Source organism: Mustela putorius, unplaced genomic scaffold (genome assembly GCF_011764305.1).
Source record: "Mustela putorius furo isolate JIRA1106 unplaced genomic scaffold, ASM1176430v1.1 tig00003845_pilon_pilon_pilon, whole genome shotgun sequence".
Lineage (NCBI taxonomy): Eukaryota > Metazoa > Chordata > Mammalia > Carnivora > Mustelidae > Mustela > Mustela putorius.
In genome coordinates, this window is record NW_025421998.1 from 63,430,029 (window position 1) to 63,452,090 (window position 22,062).

The 22,062-nt window shown below is 38.2% G+C and overlaps 1 long non-coding RNA gene across 1 annotated transcript in view; it reads left to right on the forward strand.

Annotated features, from left to right (window-relative positions):
• Positions 1-482: 482 nt before the first annotated feature.
• The window catches only part of LOC123387033, a 79,876-nt gene continuing 58,296 nt past the window's right edge, over positions 483-22,062 (forward strand). Inside the window, exons 1-2 of the long non-coding RNA XR_006601381.1 lie at positions 483-1,771; positions 19,506-19,598. This is a non-coding gene — a long non-coding RNA (uncharacterized LOC123387033). The remainder of the gene's footprint in view (positions 1,772-19,505; positions 19,599-22,062) is intronic.

Genomic DNA, 22,062 nt, shown 5'->3' on the forward strand with positions numbered 1-22,062 from the left:
TCAATAGAATATTTATTTCACAAATATGAAAAAGGCCCATTTAATTAGTTGTCAGGGTTAGGGAGTTTATATTTTAAAGCACATATGAAAGCTCTTTGAACAGCAGCACAGTTTATTTAGTTGTTCTGTTTTACTGCGGTGAGGTGCCAAGTTGACTCCAGAGAAATCTTGCAATGTGGTGCCTAGGAGTCTAAGACCTAAATTGAATGCCTAGGCTGCTCTCCGTCCTTGCCATGTCAAGAGCAAGAAAGCCTCAAGAGCAGCAGGCCTTTTATTTCACACAAATGAATTCTTAATAGTTGATGTTTATGATTGTTTTTACATACAGTTTTTATGACTTATTTTATGTCTACAGGTTTCCTAGATTATATGTCCCTGAGTTCAGTATTTCCCCTTTATTCTCAGACCTAACTGTGTTTGATATGCTGCATTTGATATGCTATCTTTTATTATGCAGAAGCCCTTTGATCTTTGCAGAGGAAAGGCGCCATATAAATGCAGAAATCCATTATAATCATACAGAAGAGTGGCTTTATGGGTGAAGTCCTGCTTAGCGATGCTGTTGGATGGAAGAGCGTACTAGGCTATGGAATGTTAATGCCAAAGAATATATTCAGATAAGTAGGCTTGTTTGAGAAATTTAATTTTTAAGTAAGCTTTTTAGTGAAGTAAATATACATACCAAAAAAATGTAGAGATCATAAGTGTTCCACTTGATGAATTTCAACACAGTGAATACACCCATTTAACCAGCACCCAGATCAAGAAATAGAATGTTACAGCATCACTCATGCCCTTTCTTATTCCCTGCAGTGGGACAAAGTCACCACTACTCTCTTAGTTTCACCTGATTTTGAACTTCACTTAAATCAAATCACATAGAATGTACTCTAGGGTCTGGCTTCTTGTTCTTGGCATAGTGTTAGCAAGATTCATCCATGTAGTAATTCTTCAGTTCTTTGTATTGTGCCAATTTTATTACATGGCTTGTTTTGTATGAATATACCACTATTTACCCATTCTGTTATTGAGAGGCATTTGAATTGTTTCTAATTTTGGGGTATTACGTGTAGTGCTCATCATCTTTTGATGAACATATGAATATATATATATATATATACCCAGTATGCACTTAGGAATGGCTCATAAAATATGTATGCACATGCTTGGCTTTGGTAGATATTGTCAAATCATTTTCCAAAATGGTTGTACCAATTTTTATTCCCAAAAGATGTGTTTAAGTGCTCTGGTTGATCCACAAACTTACCAACATTGACATGGCCAGTTTTTTTTAAATTTGTAGCCATTCTCTTGGGTGTGAAGTAGCAACTCATTGTGGTTTGACTTTAACTTCCCTGATAACTAATAATGTTAAATACCCTTACATATGTTTATTCTATTTTGTGAGGTACCTCTTTGAGTCTTTTTGTCTATCTTACTGTCAAGGTTTTTATGGATTTATGGCTATAAGTCCTTTCTCAGATACAATATATGAATTGCAAGGATCTTCATCAGTTCTGTGATGTGGTTTCTCTTTCTTAATAGTGTCTTTTGATAACATCAGTTCTTAACTTTAATGTATTTCAATTTATATTTTTCTTTCCTAAAGGAAAATTTGTTCAATGCTTTTCGTGACTTAAGAAATCCTTTCCTATTCCAAATCATGAAGCTATTCTTCTGGGGATCCCCCCACCAAGAAGATTTATTGTTTTACATTTTATATACAGATCTACAAACCATTTGGAATTGATTTTTTTGTTTGTGGTTTAAGGTGGGTGTCAAGACACACGTGTCCCTCCCCCCACCATAGATTTGCAATTTAACCAACACCATTTTTTTTTAAAAGGTCATACTTTTTCCACTGAAATTCACTTTTGAATTCAAGGTTGAAATTCACAGGAGGGAGATCACTGTCTTATGCATCCGTTTTCAGACTGTTATGCATAGAATCACTAGGGATTGTGGTTAAAATATAGATTCCTAGGCCACACTTTCAGGGATTCTGATTTGCTGCAGATGAGTCTCATGCCTGGGGGTCTGGACCATACTCTAAGGATTAGTGTTTCTTTCATACCACCCTAAGCTAATCAAACCCTGCATCTCTCTGCCTCATTTATCCATGTATAGGCATTTGTACTTCCTACAGATTTTGGTGACAGGGAAGACCAGTTAACAAATTGGCTTGGGGGATCCTGTTTCTCCTACTAACTCTAATATTTTGTTTGATTAATATTCACTCCTTCCTTAGTCATTCATCAGTACTTATAAGTTCATATTGTCAATTCAAATTTCACATGGGCATGCCACACCATTCTGGTGCTCAGTAAAGCTCATTGCAAAGCAAATCTTTTAAGATAAAAGCTTGTCTCTTGATATAGCTTAACCCAGTTGTCTTGTCCTTTTGTTAGGATGCATTACATTCAATTAACATTTACTAGTTACCAAGCATTATCTTAGAATCAACTCTTTATCCTCAAAGTTCTCACAGTCTCTAGTGGGGGTGGGGGCGTAGACTAACTTCTTAGAAGAAGTGAAGCAACTTTGCATGGTTGAAGAGCTGCGTGTAATCCCACGTGTTCAACCCCTTCAGTAACTTGAAAAGCCCATGTAAATTGGGTGGCAGGAGTACTGTATCATTGACTTTTAAACAAAAACCAATCCAAACTGCCAGACAAAATTCCAGTTTAAATTTGTGAAATTTGGGTTAAGGTTGTATGTGAGCCACAGATGCCCATGCTCCTGGAAGTCAAAACCCATTTCTGCTCAGAGGATAGGCATATATACAAATACAGAGGGGGAAACCTTGACAATGAGTGTATTACTCACTTACTCAGTGCTTGCTGCAGATTTTCCTGGTCCATCAGATGAGACTCCCCAGGGCCGTCTCGGGCTGTTAGCCATCTTCACCCTCCTTGGCTGAAGAGGCTCAAATAGGGGGGAAGGTGGTGGACAGACACACAGGGCTCCTGATGATAGCCACCTTTCCTGATGAGATCATGAGGACCTTAGTATTAGTATAATACGATAGAGAAGGATATGGCTGCTTTTGTATCATAGATAATAGAGGGGGAAATCCTGCTAATTTGGTATAAAAATAATTCAAAGTCATAAGTATCCCAAACTCAAAGCAAACACCAGAAAGGCCAGTTTTGAAATTGGAGGTAATTAATTCCTTATGCAATGTGCTGGAATTCAACCCAGACATGCCTTCTTTTCTTCTTCTTCTTTTTTTTTTTTTTTGTTTCTTTCAGACAGTTTACAGTCCAGTGGAAAGTGAAACCATGCAATCCCTTGGTGTAGTACAGTTTTCGTGTGTGTCTCTTTTTATTATTTTGCTCATTTTTATCATTTTTTATGTGAACATGCATATGAAGAATTCATCTCTTCTTGTCCATAAGATTAATTTTACTCTGAAGATCTCTCTTCCCTCTCTCAGTAGTCAATGTATCCATCTATTGTTAGTGCATTTTTTGATAAAAGAGAAAAAGATCTTTAGAACACTGAGGGTAAATGTTAACATTAAACTAAAATTTTGATTTTTTTCTAATTCAGACAAAAAGCTGCTTCTTAGTGAAATCAGATTTAAGTTTAAAGTTAGAAAAACAAGGTTTAATTAAATTCCATTTCCAAGGAATTGTAAACCTCCATAGTGTTCTCACCTATCCGGGCCTTCTTCTTGAACCCTCTTTGACAGTCAAGTTGAAAATCCTCTTAGGCCCTAAGTGTATTTATTCATATTCCCAACTCTGTACCTTTACTTTCTCCATTCTCTGAGCCTGGCAAACCCTCATCACCCCCTTCCTTTTTGTTTAGTGGGTCTGTCCGCTGCAACTCAGATGCACAAGAGAAAATATATTTTATTTTTTTCTAGAACTATGTGGTACTCTGTAGAGTACTCCATCGTTTTAGGTAAGAAGAAAATAACTAAATACACAGTCTACTTCAAACCTTAGACCTAATCAGTAATTTATTCTAGATAAACCTGTCTTTGGGGATGATTGCTCTAATTTCCTCTTGAATTTCCATCCCAAGTTCTCTGCTATCTTTAGACAGTGGTTGTGTGTGTAGAGTGGTAGCTGCATTTGCTCCACACGAGGCTGCTCCCTGGGGTCTACTGGGAGATAGTGTCCGGATCTATCTACATGAGGGACTCTCAGCTGTGTGGGGGCTGTTGGCATGCCCAGCAGCCTTGATTCTGCTGACCTCTTTCTCTGATGTCTGCAGCTGATACATGTGTCATCTAGTGTTTCTCAGGTTGGCCAATGATGGGTGGCCTCTCTCTGCTGATGAGAACTTTCCTTGGTCCTGCATCCACTTCCTGACTCAGGTGCTCTGCTTAAGCTATGCCAAGAGGTCAACCCATGCCCTGTAAGGTCCCCTGGCAGGCCTTCTGGCTCTCAGCAGTGTCTGTTCCACTTAGTACTGAGGGAGCCTCAGTAGTCAGTACTCAGTACTCACTCTGGAGTCAGCCATTTCCACCTGACTGTGTACTCTACCCTCTTTGCTCTGCTAGGTTGCTCTGTGTTGGTGTGGGACCCCTGCATTGCATGTTGCCCCTGACTCTCAAACAGGAAGGCAAGAGTGCCTTCTGCCCTTGGTGTTCCCCACAACTTACCTGACAGTGCCCCCTATAGATTCTCTTCTGGATCATTGTTTTGTATTTCTTTTTTTTATTACTTTATTTGTTTTGTTTTGTTTAAGGATTTTATCCTTTAAAAAGAGAGACCGAATGCATAAGTGGGGCGAGGAACAGAGGGAAGAGGGACAAGGGGTCTCCCCATCAAGCTGGGAGCCTGCTGTGGGGCTCAATCCCAGGACCTCGAGATCATGACCTGAGCTGAAGTCAGACACTTAACTGATTGAGCCTCCCAGGCACCCCTCATCTGGATGATGTTTAAAATAAAAAGATCTCCCCCAGGAATTTCAGAGCTTGGTTACTACATATAATTAATCGTTTTAACATATTTGGAGGCAAAAGGGAAACACTATTGTTAATGAAGTATGGTGAATGAAGACTATTACTGAAAGTAAATTTGTGTGTCTTGTTATAGCTATTTTTTTATGTCGCTCCTCTGGACATCTTCTCAATCATTTCTGACTCCCCATTACCTGGCATAGTGTCTGGCACTGCAGAGATGCTCCATAGATGCTTTTGGAATTGAACTGTACTGTGAATTCCTTTTGCTGAGTAGGTTCATACTTGGATTGGCCAATAGATGCCAATAACTGTTAATTTCTCAAAATTGTATTGAGTTCATCATTGATCCTCCCAGAGGTGGTGGGGTCTTCTGATCCCTGAAGCCTGGCTCTGATGTTGTTGTAACCTTCCAAACTCTTAAGTCCCTCCAGTAAACCCCTCCCAGTCTGAAATGCCAGAGTTCATGCTTGCATGGAGTGCTGATACCTACGTTTTAAGAAATGGAAAAAAAAAAAAAAAAGTCCCCTAGAGGGTGGCTGGATGTTTTTTGTTTTGTTTGACTGTATTTGGAGAGAAATGAGTTTATGATGTACATACTTTTGATTTCTTCATCTTTGTTGTTGTTGATTTAAACTCACTACTTGTAGAAAAAGTTCCAGACATCACTTGCATGTGGGGAAATACCCAGTCTGAAAGCCAACCTAACGAGGTATTGAGATGGCTTGAGCAGAAAGTTCCAGAGACTCTGGAAAAATCAGCTTTGTCTTGCTGAGCTGTAAATCTAGGTGGAAAAAATAGTCTGGAGATGTGGAAGTTTTGACTAATTAATTCACAAATATTTATCGAGTGACTTGTGTGTGCTTGCCACTGTTTTAGGCTCTGAGAAGGAATTATCTTTGGGGAGAATAATCTTTCCAAGAGCTGCAGCAGCACAGGATGACATAGGGGAGGCTTCTATGGTGAAAGGATGAAAACAGATCCCAAATGTTTGCTAAGAGGTCCACACTTTGAAATGTCAAGCTGTCACTGTCAAGCTGAAAACAGTGACACAGAAGGCAAAAGACAAAGTGCATTGGTAGCACCATGCATGTATGAGCTAAATGATTTGGGTGTTTTGCTTTGTTTTAAAATTTTATTTATTTATCTATCTATTTATTTATTTATTTGTTTATTGAGAGCAGGAGCAGGGGGTGGGGCGGGGAGGGGGGAGAGAGAGAGAGAATGAATCTCAAGTAGGCTCTACACTTAGTGCAGAGCCTCATATGGGATTTGATCTCAGGATCTTGGAATCGTGACCTGAGCCAAAATCAACCAACGATGTTTAACCAAACAAGCTAGCTACCCAGGGGTCCCTTCTCTCTCTCTCTCTTTTTGTTGTTTGTTAAATGTTAGTTTGTTTTATTTTTGGCAGAGATTTCCTTTAGAAGTTTTCTTCTCTGGCAATCTTTGTCAAAAGCATGTGCTTTCTTTGTCCATCAGTTTCTTTCTGACTTGAGACCATGGATGGTGTGTTTTAGCATTTTGAAGTTCAGTCCTAGATAGGAAACTAATATTGAAATTGGAAACAGATCTGGAAGAATCCTTCTGAATCGTATGTGGTTTGTCACTTTTAAATTTGTGTTAGTTTCTAGTAAAAGAGATAAATGTGATTTATCATTATCACTGGGATTCCAGACAGGCTGAGACATTCAAAATCACATTCAAAGTTAATGATGTTCTCTCATAACAACAATGTCTTCCTGACCTTGTTTATTTTAGGGGTATTTTATTTTTAGGAATGATATTCTTTCCTGACTTTATAACAGGTTAAGTGGCTTTAAATTTGAACACTTTTCTTTTTCAGCATAGTATTTCAAAGTTTATAGTAAGCTGAGTTTTTAAACTTCCAATTTTTGTATGCTTAAGCTTTTTATAACCATGGTGAAGAAAGAAAATATAAACATTTATGTTCGACTTTCTTCCTGTGTATTATTCGTATAAATTCCCACATCATTTTCATTCAGAATTATAATTTTGATTAGAAGCATACATATAGATATATACACATATTAGTACTTTTTAGGAAAGAAAATGAAAATAAGTAGGATGGTGGAAAGATGGGGCAAGATGGTAGGATCTTTTTCATGAAGCAAGAATGTAGGTGGTCTAATTTGCTTCACTGTTGGTGCACTGATAAAAGGAATTACTATTCATGAAATAGTAGATCTTTTGTATCCATTTCATCTTTATTATTTCAATTATCTAAATGCACATGGTAAATGACACTGATTCATGGGCTTGGCATGGGCAAGAGTTCAAAGACCTCATCAGCAACAGACCCAGGAACTGAAATGGAACAGCACCCCCAACCTCACCCCACCACACATTTACTGTATAATAAATTAACTTATTCAAGCAACTTCATAACTTTTACAGGGAGAAATTAGAAGCCTCAATTAACATCATTATCTTCCTCCTTTGGCAGTCTCTTTAAAGCATGGCAAGCTTAGGGGTTGGCTAGATGGAAGAGAATTTGTGGTTAACAAGAGAGCTGCTTTTGAAGGCAAGTAGAGTCCATGAGAAGCATAAGTCATGATCACTTGAAGGGTCTAGGAGTAGAATCAGTTTATTTCAAGGTAGAATGATGTAGGAAGGCTCTATGGAAAAATTTAGTTGCAGGTGTCAAGCCCAGAATGCCCATTCCAGCTCTGCTGCAGATTAGCATGGCTGGCCATTCTTCTTTTTGGGCCTCAGGAGATGGTTTGATCATTTGGTGTCTGTTGCCAGCTCCAGATTGCTGTGTTAGCACTAGAGGCATTCCATGACAGGGTAGTAACCAATTGGGCCTTGGGTTTTATTTCCTTCCAATTTTACCTAACCTCAGGGAACTTCATGAAGGCCCCATGTGTTCTTAGTTCTACTGGCAGGAGGGGCCAAAGGCTTGTGCTGGTTGACTGTGGGCCAGTCAGGTACTGGCCCCTCTCCTAACTTGGATGCTCCATTCTTTGGGCCTATTACTTGTTCATAAGGGGGACTCTGGGATATGGAGTCCATAGTTCAGAGTCCATTACCCTCAAATCACTATAAACGACATGAAGCAACTGAACTATCAGTAGGCACCATCTTCACTCATGAAGGACCCTATGGCAGAGAACTGACATGGAACATCATTTGATTGCCCATCTTCTAGTAGACTCTAAAATCTGCTGGAAGAATTTTTAAAATTTATTTATTTTAAAGAAAGAAAGAGAGAGGAGCGAGGGCAGAGGGAGATGAAGAGGGAATTTCAAGCAGACTTCCCACTGATTATGAGCCAATGCAGGGCTTGTTCTCACCACCTAAGATCATGACCTGAGCCAAAATCAAGAGTTGGATGCTTAACTGACTGGTCACCTAAGCACCCTTGGTAGGATTTTTTTTTTTTTTAACAAGAATACCTTTACCAACCAGATTGTTTAGTTGTTATACTTCCTAATTGTCAATTAAAAAAAAATTTTTTTTGCCTTTAGGATTTTTTCCATTTTATTTTATTTATGCAGTTTTGACTTAAATTATTTTATCTATATCTTATGTTACTTGAGGTTTTTAAGAACTTTGGAAATGATTTTTTAAAAAGACTTTGGAAATTATCTAATCTGACTACCCATCCATTGCCCGGTTCCTGTACACACATAGCTATGACAGCAAGTTTCTCCATCCTGTCAGAAAACCTCCAGTGAGGAAAATAGTCTTACTTTCCAGGAGGTGCACTGAATTTTTTAAAAGTATTTTTTAGGGTCTCCTGGGTGGCTCAGTCATTGAGCGTCTGCCTTCGGCTCAGGTCATGATCCCAGGATTCTGGGATTGAGGCCCACATCTGGCTCCCTGCTTGGCAGGAAGCCTGTTTCTCCTCCCACTCCCCCTGCTTGTGTTCCCTCTCTCGCTGTCTCTCTCTCTGGGAAGTAAATAAATAAAATCTTTTTTAAAAAGACTTTACTTTTTAGAGCAGTTTTAGGCTTATGGCAAAAATGATAGGAAGGTACAGAGATTTCCCACATATCCCTGCCCCCGCCAATGCATAGCTTCCTACATTATCAGTATCTCCCAGTGTAGTGGTACATTTGTTACAATTAATGAATCTACATTGACACATCATTATTAGCCCAAGTTCATGGTCTACCTTAGAGTTTACTCTTGGTATTGTACCTTCTGTGGGTTTAGACAAATGTATAATGACACATACCCACATTATAGTATTATACAGAGTATTTTCACTGTCCTAAGATACCTCTGTGCTCTGCCTTTTATCCCTACCCAACTTCCCCCCATCCTTACTTCTGGCCACTAATGATTTTACTGTCAGTTTGGCCTTTTCCAGAATGTCACATAGTTGGAATCATATCAGATTAGCTTCTTTCACTTAGTAATATACATTTAAGTTTCCTCTATGTCTTTTTACGACTTGATAGCGCATTTCTTTTAGCACTGAATAATACTACATTGTCTGGGTGCAACACAGCTTATTTATCCATTCACCTACTGAAGGACATCTTCATTGCTTCCAAGTTTTGGCAATTATAAATAAAGCTGCTATAAACATCTATGTGCAGGTGGCTGGAAGAATTTAAATTCGAATTTTAGCATTTCCATTCTAGAACTTTTCAACATTTTTTTCTATTATTTTAAATTACAAAGCATTAACTGTTAAGTCTGAAATTGTGCTAAAATGTTTTGGCCTCTTGAGCTTGTTTCTCTCAATAAAGTTATGAGATATTCTTTGCCAAAACAGACACTGGGGTTTGTTGTGAAAGTTGTTAAAATATAATTGAAGCCTACTGCTTTTTGAGTCATCTGGATTTTTTTTTTTTTTTTGCATTTTTGTCCCCAGTGGTCTTGTTTCAAATTTAATTAACTTGGAAAAATAGGTGGCCGTCACCTATGTGATCTTGAAAAATATATTTGAAAGAAGTAATTTCCTACATATCCTATGTAAATAGACAACAAAATGGGGTTAGTAATTTGATTATTTAATAGAAAAATCACTGTATTTTAAATGATAGTTAATTTACTCTGATTGACTATTGATAGGTAGATAGGAAAGAATATGGAAAACCAGAGGGGGATGTTATATCAGGAGTGTCAGCAATGCCCAAAGGGAAGATCAAACAGCAAGCTTTTGGTCTGATGCATGATCATCTCATCCTGCCTTTTTAAAAAAAATGGACAAGGATGAACATCTAAATAAAAATGTATCAAAGGCAAGAGCAAGAGAATATAGGAATGCTGTATATTGATTCAGGCCTAATAAATACAAAACCAGTCATTGGTGAGGAAAGGATTTTGGAATGGTCTTTAGAATTCTTTTAAATACATGTTTCTATAAAGTTGGCTGTAGAAAACTTTTTCCTGTGGAATATGGTGTTAGAGGTGTACATTTTCAAAAGTTTCAAAAGGAAGGAAATGGTCCCACTATGTAATAAAAATCAGTATTGAGATTGAAGCAACTTCTATAAATCACACATTTTAGGATATACAGTATACTTTCCTGACTAATAGTCCTAATAGGTAGATAGAAATGCAGACATGAAAACTGAAAATATTTTGTAATTAAATATAGTCTCTGGAGGCTTAAGTTTTAGATTTGCTGGTCTTCAATAAGCTAAATTTAGTCCTTGAGATAAATAAATAGCTCCTTGTGGGGGATATCTAGCTTTTAGGTGCCTTTTGGTTCTGATAGGATTCATCTTGTAATCTTTTGGTACTATGCAGATGTGTGTGTGTAAGTCACCAGGAGTCATCCTTGCTTCATTTTAAGGAATCTACTTATTTCTATAATCTGAAGAAAAGGTTTCTGAAGAATGGGTATCACCCCCTCTTTTAAAAAAGATTTTATTTATTTCTTTGACAGAAAGAGAGAGAGAGAAAGAGAAAGGAAACACAAGCAGGGGGAGTGGCAGAGGGAGAAGCAGGCTTCCCGCAGAGCAGGGAGCCTGATGTGGGGCTCAATCCCAGGACCCTGAAATTGTGATCTGAATCGAAGGCAGATGCTTAATGACTAAGCCACCCAGAGGCCCTTGGGTTTCTCCTTTTAAGTAGGGTCATTACACAAAGAAAATGGCTTCTCATATTTATTCCCATTTTTCCTTCTTACTTTCAGGAAACAGGGAAGAGTGGTAAAGTCTTCATTCAACAAATATTTGTTGAGTGCCTAAATGCACCAGGCACTGTCCTAGATACTATCACATAGTCCCTGCACTCATGGAATCTTCTGGAAAATGTAACATCTTTTCCAGATGGCCTACAATGCTAACAGTTTTTCTCCTCAGAACACCAAAACAAATATTATCAGTGTAAATGGCCTAATATTATACATAGAACCGTCTTGCCAGTTGGTCCTTGACTGTTTTGTGTTGTCCACTGATATTAAACTAAATGTATCTATTTTGCCCTATCTGCTGTATAATTTACTTAACACATTTTTAATATTTTAAAAACAGGACACACTTTAACAGGGCCGATTAGATATGAGCTCATTATGTTAGCTGTTGTCTTGAGAGTTTCTGTGTCCACTGCAGGTAGCTGTAATGTGGTGTTGGCTCTGCTCTCTGATACCAGAGTCACTCACACTCGTGGCCCCTATGGTCTAATAACAAATGATGGCAGAGATTTCTTTCATGATGTAGAATTCTGGACACTTCTAAATTAAGTCTCAAGTCTGTAATATGTTTTGGAGGCAGGTTTATGATCCAATCAATAAGATTAATTGCAAAAGGACAATTACAAGGCTCACTTCACTAGTGAGTGTGACTATGGCCTGAGATAACACAAACCCAGGGCCTGGTTGGGCTGTGTACTCTGGGTCAGGCCCGAAATGGTGAGGCCTAAGGCTTATACAGTTGGGGGGAAGGCATAAAAAATATGATATTATGAACTGAAAATATCTTAGAATGAAGAAAATCTCAAAAAATGTAAAAGCCAGCAGTTGTCACAAATAATATCTAGAATATCATACTTTTGAAATTAACTGCTGGGTCTTTGACCCCATAATATTTTTGTTTTATGTCTTTGATCTGCATACTCTTTGGCTTCCTCTTTATGTGACATTTGTGTTATACTTTTCTGTGGAGAGAACAGGAAGGTTATTTTGTCTTTCCTCTGTCACGGTTGATCAAATTAGCCCTCCCCCTTTTATTTTTGCAATTCACAGTTTTAAAAAGCCCTTTTTAAGCTTCACAACTTGCTAATGGGATTGTTGTACAAAATATTAGAATTGCCAGATTTGGAGGAAATGCCATTACATTTATTTCAGGAGTTTTCAAATTTTCTTGTGAAAATAAGGAATCCTAAATATTGTTTGAATTGACAACACTCATTTGCCGGTTGGTCACTGATGTCCTTGTCTCAGCTGAACATTGTGAGTTTTATGTGCTTTTCAACCATAGCAGTAATTTCATATAAATGGGCCAAAAAGGGCAACATCTTTTTCCAATATGCTCATATGATTTATTCTTATTAGGTGAATTATCAAGAAATTTAAGAAGCTGCTCATTACTTTGATTCAAAATGAATGTTTCCTTGTTAAAGAATAAATGATTTTTTTCATGCTTAGATAAAATGTTGTTTGCAGTTTGCTTCTTTGTGTCAGAATAGTTTCTATTTTGATGAAGTCTCAATAGTTTATTTTTGCTTTTGTTTCCCTTACCTCAGAAGACTTATCTAGACAAAAGTTGCTTCAGCCAAAGTCAACGAGATTATTGCCTATGTTCTCTAGAATTTTTATGGTTTCAGGCCTCACAGTTAGGTGTTTAGTCCATTTGGAAATTATTTTTGTGTTTGGTGTAATAAAGTGGTCCAGTTTCATTCCTTTGCTTGTTGCTGTCCAGTTTTCCCAACACTATTTGTTGAAGAGACTATGTTTTTTCCATTGGATATTCTTTCTTGCTTTGTCAAAGATTAATTGACCATAGAGTTATGGGTACATATCTGAGTTTTCTATTGGTTTATGTGTCTATTTTTGTGCCAGTACCATACTCTTTTGATAACTACAGGTTTGTAATATAACTTGAAGTACAGAGTTGTGATGCCTCTAGCTTTGCTTTTCTTTTTCAAGGTTGCTTTGGCTATTCGGGTTTTTTTGTGGTTCCATACAATTTTAAGATTGTTTGTTCTAGCTCTGTGAAAAATGCTGTTGGTATTTTGATAGGGATTGCATTAAATATGTAGATTGCTTTGGGTGGTATAGACATTTTTATAATTATTATTTCAATTTGTGGACATGTTATGTCTTTCCATTTCTATGTGTCGCCTTCAGTTTCTTTCATCAGTGTTTTATAGTTTTCAGAGTGCAGGTCTTTTACCTCTTCATCAAAATAAAAGCCTTTTGCACAGTGAAGGAAACCATCAGTAAAATTAAAAGGCAACGTATGGAATGGGAGGAGATGTTTGCAAATGACGTATCTGATTAAAGGGTTAGTATCCAAATATATAAAGCACGTACAAAACTCAACATCCAAAAAATGAATAATCCAATTTAAAAATGGACAGAAGACATGAATAGACATTTTTTTCAAAGAAGACATACAGCTGGCTAACAGATACATGAAAAGATGCTCAATGTCACTCACCATCAGAGAAATGCAAATCAAAGCTACAATGAAACACCTCACCCCTGTCAGAATGGCTAAAATCAACGACACAAGAAACAAGAAACAACAGGTCTAATGAGGGTGTGGAGAAAAAGGAACCCTCTTGCACTGTTGGTGGGAACACAAATTGGTGCGGTCACTCTGAAAAATAGTATGGAAGTTCCTCAAAAAGTTAAAAATAGAACTACCCTATGATCCAGCAGTTGCACTACTAGATATTTACCCAAAGAATACAAAAATACAAATTGAAAGGGATGCATGTACCTCAATGTTTATATCAGTATCATCTACAACAGCCAAATTATGGAAACAGCCCAAATATCCAATGCCTAATGAATAGATAAAGAAAATGTGGGGTATATTTTAATGGAATATTACTCAGCCATAAAAAGGATGAAATCTTCCTCTTTGCAATGATATGGATGGAACTAGAGAGTTTTATGCTAAAGGAAGTAAGTCAGTCAGAGAAAGACAAATACCACATGATTTCCTCATCTTGGGATTTAAGAATCAAAACAAATGAGCAAAGGGAATAAAAAAGAAAAAGAGTGAGGCAAACCAAGAAACAGACTCTTAATTATAGAGAAAAAACTAACAGTTACCAGAGGGAAGGTGGGTGGATCGATGAAATAGGTGACAGGGATTAAGGAGTACACTGGTTGTGATAGGCACTGAGTGCTATATGGAAGTGTTAAATCATTATATTGTTATCTGAAACTAATATAACACTGCATGCTAACTAACTGGAATTTAAATAAAATTTTTTAAAATTATGTAAAAAAATGGTTATACCAAAAAAGCAAGGATAGTTTTATTGATTCCATACAAAAATAAATGAAATATCCTTACTTTATGCATTTATAATTCATATACATTAGAACTTGCATTTTGAACAGTATTGATGAGAAAAGAAACTCCTTTTTATACTTCTGATTGGAAGAATTTTCTGTAGAATAGCTTCTGGCTCCATACATTTGAAATCTCATTTCTCCTCCATCATTCACACACTTCAAGTGTCAAGAGCTGTGGACTTGTTCACATCACACATAGCTCCTCTGGCCTCACACCTTCACATTACATGGGGAGTCAGCCCAGAGAACTATAGCAATGTTTCCGAAAGCCATCCTTTCTAGGACAGCTGGGAACCTGACTCTTCATGCAAGTAACTATGAACCAGAGAAACATACCTCACTAAACCCAAATTAATGTGTATCTTCAACTCAGTGTCTCCTAGGTCAGTGGTTTTCAACTGGGGAGATTTTGTACCGCTCCTCCTACCTCAGGGGGTTCTTAGACATGTCTGGAGACATTTTCCATTATCATGTCTGTGGGGGTAGGGTGGTAGTACTGGAATCTAGTGGTAGAGACTACAGATACTGCTAAACATCCTTCACTGCACGAAGTAGATCTCAACACAAATAGTTATCCAGCTTCAAATGTCAACAGTGTGAGACTAGTAAACTTTAACTAAATGGATCCCCTGTAAAGCCACAACTATTCCAGTGCCACCTGATGTGAGCAGCAGTATGACAGGGGAAGTCAAAACGGAAGTGATTGTCATCATAACTGTGGTTTAAATATTTAACTTCTGTGAATGTTGGGAAACAATGGCCATGTGAACACATTCCTTGGTCTTGGGAAGGGCTGAGGAAAGCAAGGTACCCTGAAGCTTCAGCTTCATTAGTTTCATGGTAAAACCTCTTCTTTTTGGTGCTTTGTGTTGGGTCTTGTTTTCCTTCCCCCATGTCCTCCAAAAGTATAATGTGTGTTTTGCATATAAGATGGGAAAAGCCCAAAAGCACTGAGCAGGGAGACTTTGCCATTTTTCCACTCAAATAATGATTTGCTGGAGACAGGAGGTACCAGTGGCTGGCCTTCAGTTATCACCTGATCTCTCACTGACTTCTCATGGGCCCTACTTCCCAAGGATGTTGCGGGTTTCCTTGGCTCAGAAGATATTAACACTTTATACACTTTCCTTCACTAGATGTTTCCTCAAAGGTATTGTCTTTACTACATATGAACCCACAGTAGCTCTTTAAAATAATGTTTTTCCCTGTCTGATGGTAAAAACAACCCATGTATATGGAAAAACATTTAGAACTACAGAAAATATAAAGAAAATTAGAACATTCTGAACAACACCACAACTGTTATGACTGATAAATGTTTTGGTATGTTTCCTTTTAGTCATTCCCTGTGGTGTGTGTGTGTTTGTGTGTATGTTTGAGTAATATATTGTACAGTTTTCTGACATTCTCATTGTCTTCTTTTATATATTTTTATTTATTTTATCTATCATATTTTCCCATCATTAGCTATTTTTTGAAAAATATATTTTTTGTGACTATATGACATTTAATCCTGTGACTTTCATAATTTATAGAAACACTTTTTTCTTATAAATACATCTATACCCACTAGCATTCCCACTTCTATAAATAATGTTGTAACAAACATCCATGTATATAAATCTTTGCCTATATCTTGATTCTCTCTCTAAAATAGATTCCCAGAGTTGAAGGAACATGGCTAAAAAAAAAAAAAAAAGAACGTGTAAGGTACTTGCATTGAAATTATCAAATTACTTTCCAGGCCACTGTGTAATTTAAATTTTATTCCTAATGTCATCTTGATGATTAAGAGGTGGATTCTAAACCCTCAGCATCTTACTTTAATGAGAAAATCAGATCTCAATAGAAGCAGTCATTATTATATACAATGTATGAGACTGCCCTGCCAAGAGTATGTAGTTTGGGCCTGAAGGTGACTTTAGACACTGCCTCATTTTATGTGGGTCTGGACTGAGGTCTACAGAGATGAAGTTACTCACCTGAGGATGTACAGTGGATCAGTGTAGAAATGAGGTGAGAACCCACAGTGCTAATGTCAGCACTCAAAATTTATAATCCTGTACATATTATGTGGTTTTTAACTTAACTAATTTAAACAGAGTGACAGGAAAGTCAAGAGTTATGATGGCCATTTTAAAGTGAGAATACTGAGACCCTGAGAAATTGAGAGCCTTGTGCATAGCCCTTAGCTATTACAGTAGAGCTTGAATACTCTGCTCCAGTCAACCAGTGTTCTCAACCTTGGTGGTGCATTAGAGGCACTGGAAAAATACTTGTGCTTGGACTCCATCTCAGACCAGTTGATCAGAATTTGGGGGATTGAGACTGAACACTCATATTGTTGAAAACTCTCTAGATGATTCCAGTTTGTAGCTAGGTTTGAGAATACAGCGCTACCTTGAGGACAGCATAGTTTCATCTCTTCTGCCACTTCAGATATTTTTGATAGTCTTGCTTGGAGCCTGGTGTTAAGAAGGATTTTGAGGACTTCTTGTCTTGTGAGCATCGTTATAATGTTTGCCATAAACTGGGACTGGAAAGTGTTATCACAATTGTCCTTGCTATCCTGATACTATACCACATTGCCATTCCACTTAGAGTTTCTAGAAAGTATATTCCCGATAGAGACATAGGAATATAAGGGCACAGATAAGAATTAGTGTTAGGGTATGAATGGTAAGCAGTCCTAAAAGGTGTAAAGCAAATTGCTAGGGCATGGTATAGGTTCAAAAGTATTTTTCTCATAATCATTATCCCCTGCCTGTGAAGAGAAACATGAATTATAAACAGCATTGTCATGAGTTAACCTTTCATTTCTTAGGCTTGGAATTAATTCTGAAACCTTTCATGGTATATTCTAAACAATTTAAGGCCAGAAAGCTCAGTGTGGTGCTTTGGTGCTGTGTTGGTTTGGTAGGGCTCCCATAACAAAGTGCTACACACTGGGGAGCTACACAACTGAAATGTATTGACTCATCACTTTGGAGGCTGGAAGTCTAAGATCAAGGTGTGGGCAGGATTAGTTTCTTCTTGGCTTGCAGGTGGTTGCCTTCTTCTGTGTCTACATACGATCTTTCCTCTGTTCATGCATCCTTGGTGTCTCTCTATGTATCTAAATTTCCTCTTCTTAAAAAGACACCAGTCAGATTCAATCAGAAACCATACTAATAGGCTCAGTTAACTGAATCACTCCTTCAAAGACCCTGTTTCCTAATACACTCATATTTTGAGGTAGTAAGGATTAGGACTTCAACATAAGAATTTGGGGGAGGGGCCCACTTCAACCCATAATAGGGTGAATCCTTGTAAAATGTTGAAAAACAATTCCTATCTTCGTTTATCAGGCTCTCAGGCTTTGGGTCGGAACAGTCTTAACCAGGCAGTTTGCTTCCCAGAGGATATTTAGCAATGTCTGGAGACATTTTTGGTTGTCATAACTAGAGTGAGAGGTTGCAAATGGCAACTAAAACTCACACAACACACAGGACCCCCCTCAATAACAAAGAATTATCTGGTCCAAAATGTCGGTGGTGTTAAGGCTTGAGAAATCCTGACTTATAGAGACCTCAACTGGAATCTCTGTTATGATAAGCTAATAGCTGTGTGTCCTTGTAACACACTCCATCTTTATGAATATCCTTATCTGTTTAGTCCACATAGTGGGTTAAATGAGATAATCTATTACAGCTTTTAGCACACGGTCTGACTCCTGGAAGCTCTCAACAATCTTTAAGTGCTTTATAGATTTCTCTCCCAACACATGCCTCTCTGGAGAGCTCAAATGGGAATTAGAATTGGGAGGTATCCAGCGTGAGGCGAGAGGAAGTGCCATACCACGCACAGGTAGGTCATCAGGTCACAAGAAGGCAAAGGCCAAGGCTTGCAGAAATATATTGAATTCCATATTTTCTTTGGATGTTTTCCAGTTTCAAATATGTCTACTTCATTGGGCAAAATATGGCTTGAATTAGGGACAGTCTTTTCTCTGAATGTAAAAGGTTACATCATGCATTTCCAGGATCTGTGCAGCCTACTTTTCCTTCCTCGAAATCATTTAGAAAGATGCGTCAGGCACATCAGATTTCCTGCTCGCAGTGTCAGGTCTGGAAGGTCCCCGAGGGGGTGGGGAGGGGTGGAAAGCAGTCTTTGGAGGGATTGGACTGTTTGACACACACCAATACCCTCAGAGAGTTTTCTGCTAATTAAAAAGTTATTAGAATACATTTCTATATTGAGACCCACACTGTAGAAAGGTTTAATTACTTGCATACTAAAGTAATTTTTTTATGCTCTTACATTAGCTTCCTCAACCTATGCAAAATGGGATCCCTGGGCCAACAGTATTTGCTTCACACGGTCTTTGTTAGAAATGCAGAACCTCAGGCTCCACTCCTGAGGACAAAGTGAGGTAGAATCTGCATTGTAACAAGATCCCCAGGCAAGAAGCATTCTCTAGTCTCTGGTATGGTTCCCCCTCCTTGGCACTGGAATTTTCTCTTTCACCCTGCTTTCATAGCTCCACAAACCTCTTGTGCATTTGTCTTTCACTGTGAGCCACCTCAATCCTTTCTAGGCTTCGATGGGATATAAGTATTTAGTAAAGGTGAAGTGTCATCAGTCCTCCAAACCAGGGTCTGGCATAGAACTCTTCTTAATTGTTTTGATCTCTGCTTTACAGGTTAGGAGCAGAGGCTCAAAAAGGATGACCCTGACAGAGAAAGGCAATGCTCAGCAGCAGCTTCAAGGGCTTCATTAGCTCCTATTACTATCCCCAAGCCACCACTAATTATCTAATAATAATAATAATGTGATTATTTTGCATAAAATTGCAAATGATAAATAAAATCATGCAAGACATACAAATCCACTTCAAGACACTCCCCTCTCACCCTTCCAGCCCTTTCAACTCGCTCATGGTCCCTGTCGCCCTTCCAGATGGAACTTGGAGAGTGACACTGCACCCAAAGCCACTTCATTCTACCACCCCGTTGCTGCAACATTTCTCCTGGAAACTAAGAAAAGCTCTAAATAATTTCCCAAACACTTTGAATCAGGAAGTGTTTTGGAAATTTCCTACAGTCTTATAGGAAAGTGTCATAACTGGCTATTCTCTGGTCTTTTCCTGTCCAGTTCTTTTAAACAGAAGGAATATGACTGGCTGTCCTGGACCAGGGTTATCCCCCCTTCTACATCAGTCTACAATGTGTCGGATGAAGAAATGAGGTAAGGTGTGTGGTGGAGGAATTCAACCTTATGTTATCAGGGAGGACTGCCATTTGAAACATGATGCTGCCACACAGGCTTATTCTCTTCCCATCATGCTTTAACGGTCCAGAACTAGTTTCTGTGACTAAACGGGGGCTATGAAGATATGAAGAAGCCAAGAGACTGACAGTAGGCGTGTAGTGAGGAACCACAAGGAGAGCTGGGGAAATGGCATTGCACAATCACATTAGAATCCTGGCTTTGCAAGTTTACTGGAAATCAGGTCATGGACAAGTTCGTTTTTCTCACTGAGCATTCTGTTTGTACATCCATAGAGTGTGGACAATTGTGCACCTCAGGCTTTTTTTGTGTGACTGTGTAATCAAGGACCTGGCCCATGGTGTAGGCTTAGTAAATGGTAGTTCTGATGACAACCATGATGATGATGATGATGTTAACTTGAAAATTATCTGAACTAGGAAACATTAAAGGCCTGTAATGGTTCAGCCCTGAGGAGAGAAATACCTTAGAAACAGTCTTCATTCAAACAGTTTTTCACATAGGACTGATGCTGGCTTTTTCTGTGTCCTTATAAATCAAGTGGAGATCATCTGAATGAAGTACATAAGAAAATGTGCCTGGAAATTAGACAGCCTGGGTTCAGTTTAGGTCTACAACACCGTAGTACCCCCCCCCAAAATAATAATAATTGGCCAATCTAAGTCTCAATTTCCCCATCTGTAAAATGGGGATAATAATACTGGGGGACTCATAACATATTTTTGAGGAATGTGCTTTAACACATAGCTGGGTCCAAAGTTTGATTGCTATTATTTGCTTTTACATTTAAATACCAAGCCAGCTTTTCCAGATCTGATTAGAATGAAATGGCCTATAGAAAGACTTGGCAAAGTTTCCCTCTGAGAAGGCATTTAATGAACAAGGGAAGTTGTCTTAGTGTGGAAGGGTTCCGATGGATGCCTAACTATAGTGGAGATTCAGACAGAGAAAGAATCCACCTGGCTAGCCCAGTACACCATGGAGACAGGAAGACTTTCTCTTGAGCCTGAACTTCAGGGTTGATCAGCAGGACTGTTGCTAAGAAAACTGGTAATCTACTTTTTAAAAAAATTTTCTTCTTAACATATTGCCAAAGGACTATAGAATGGTCATTATAAGCCAATCTGTGTAATTTCCATGTACAATATTTAAATATTTTCAAGTTGGTTTCCATTTTGGTTGCATGTTGTTCCTTCATGTTTGTCAGCCTATATAATCAGAGAAAGGTTTAGGGTGGACTCTTGCAAAACAGCCTTGTGAAAATATATGTATCAAATGAATAGTGTGATTCTTCTCTGCTTTCCCCATTGTGTCAGATATAGGAATAGAAATAAGACCTTTATGATGACAATTAATATTTTTCCTCTTTGTTCCTATGGCTTTTTACCCATTTGACCTATTTTCTGGGGAAAGGGGGGTATTGTAATTTTCTTTTGTGCCTACCGATTAAAGACTAAGCATTTTGATGGAAGGGCATGGATCATGATCAGAAATAAATAGGGGCACGGGGGTGGCTCAGTTGGTTAAGCATCTGCCTTCGGCTCAGGTCGTGATCCCAGGGTGCTGGGATTGAGCCCAGCATTGGGCTCCCTGCTCAGCAGGGAGTCTGTTTCTCCCTCTCCCCCGTCCCTCCGCCCACTTGTGCTCTTTCTCAAAAAAAATTAAATAAATAAAATCTTAAAAAAGAAAAAGAAATAAACTGAAGCAAGTATTATCCTTTTTTTTTTCTGAAAATAGTTTGAGAATAAGAAACAAGAACAGAAGAATGCAGAAAATATGATCTGTTATCTCCGATTATTTCTAAAACAAACTATTTTCCAAAAGTAAAAATGAATTTTTTCTGTTATGCAATTGCTCTGGCTTGCATAAATCCAGTGGGCACTTTCAGCTGAGCAGAAAATTCCCAGTTTATATTAGTTATAAGAAATACTGTCTTCCTTACTTTTTGACATAAAGGCCATTCATTCATTGATTTGTGAGCTGATTCAGTCATTCATTGGACAATATCTATTGAGCATGTATTGTATGGAGATGAATGACCCTGCATGAAGGAATGCACACTTACTGGACAATAGATATGTGTCCACTATTACCAGTGTGGCGATTGTGAAGCACAGGTCTACAAGCCATGAGTAGAGATCCCCATCTGGTTTGGGACTCTCAAGGAAGCTTTCTAAGAAGTGAGTGTTGAGCTGATTCTTGATGAAGGAAGAATAATCAGTTAAGTTTTGGTGAAGTAAATGAGAAGATAAAGGGGTTTCAAAAAGGAGAAAGAGCATATGCAAAGACATAGAGGTTAGAAAATGTGGGTTCACGGAGCAAAATGAAAAGCAAAGCTCTTCCAGGAGGCTGTGGGGTGTCCTTGAGTATCACGAACTGAATGCTAGTTAGTGCTATTGAAATAGAGGAAAGAAAGAAACGC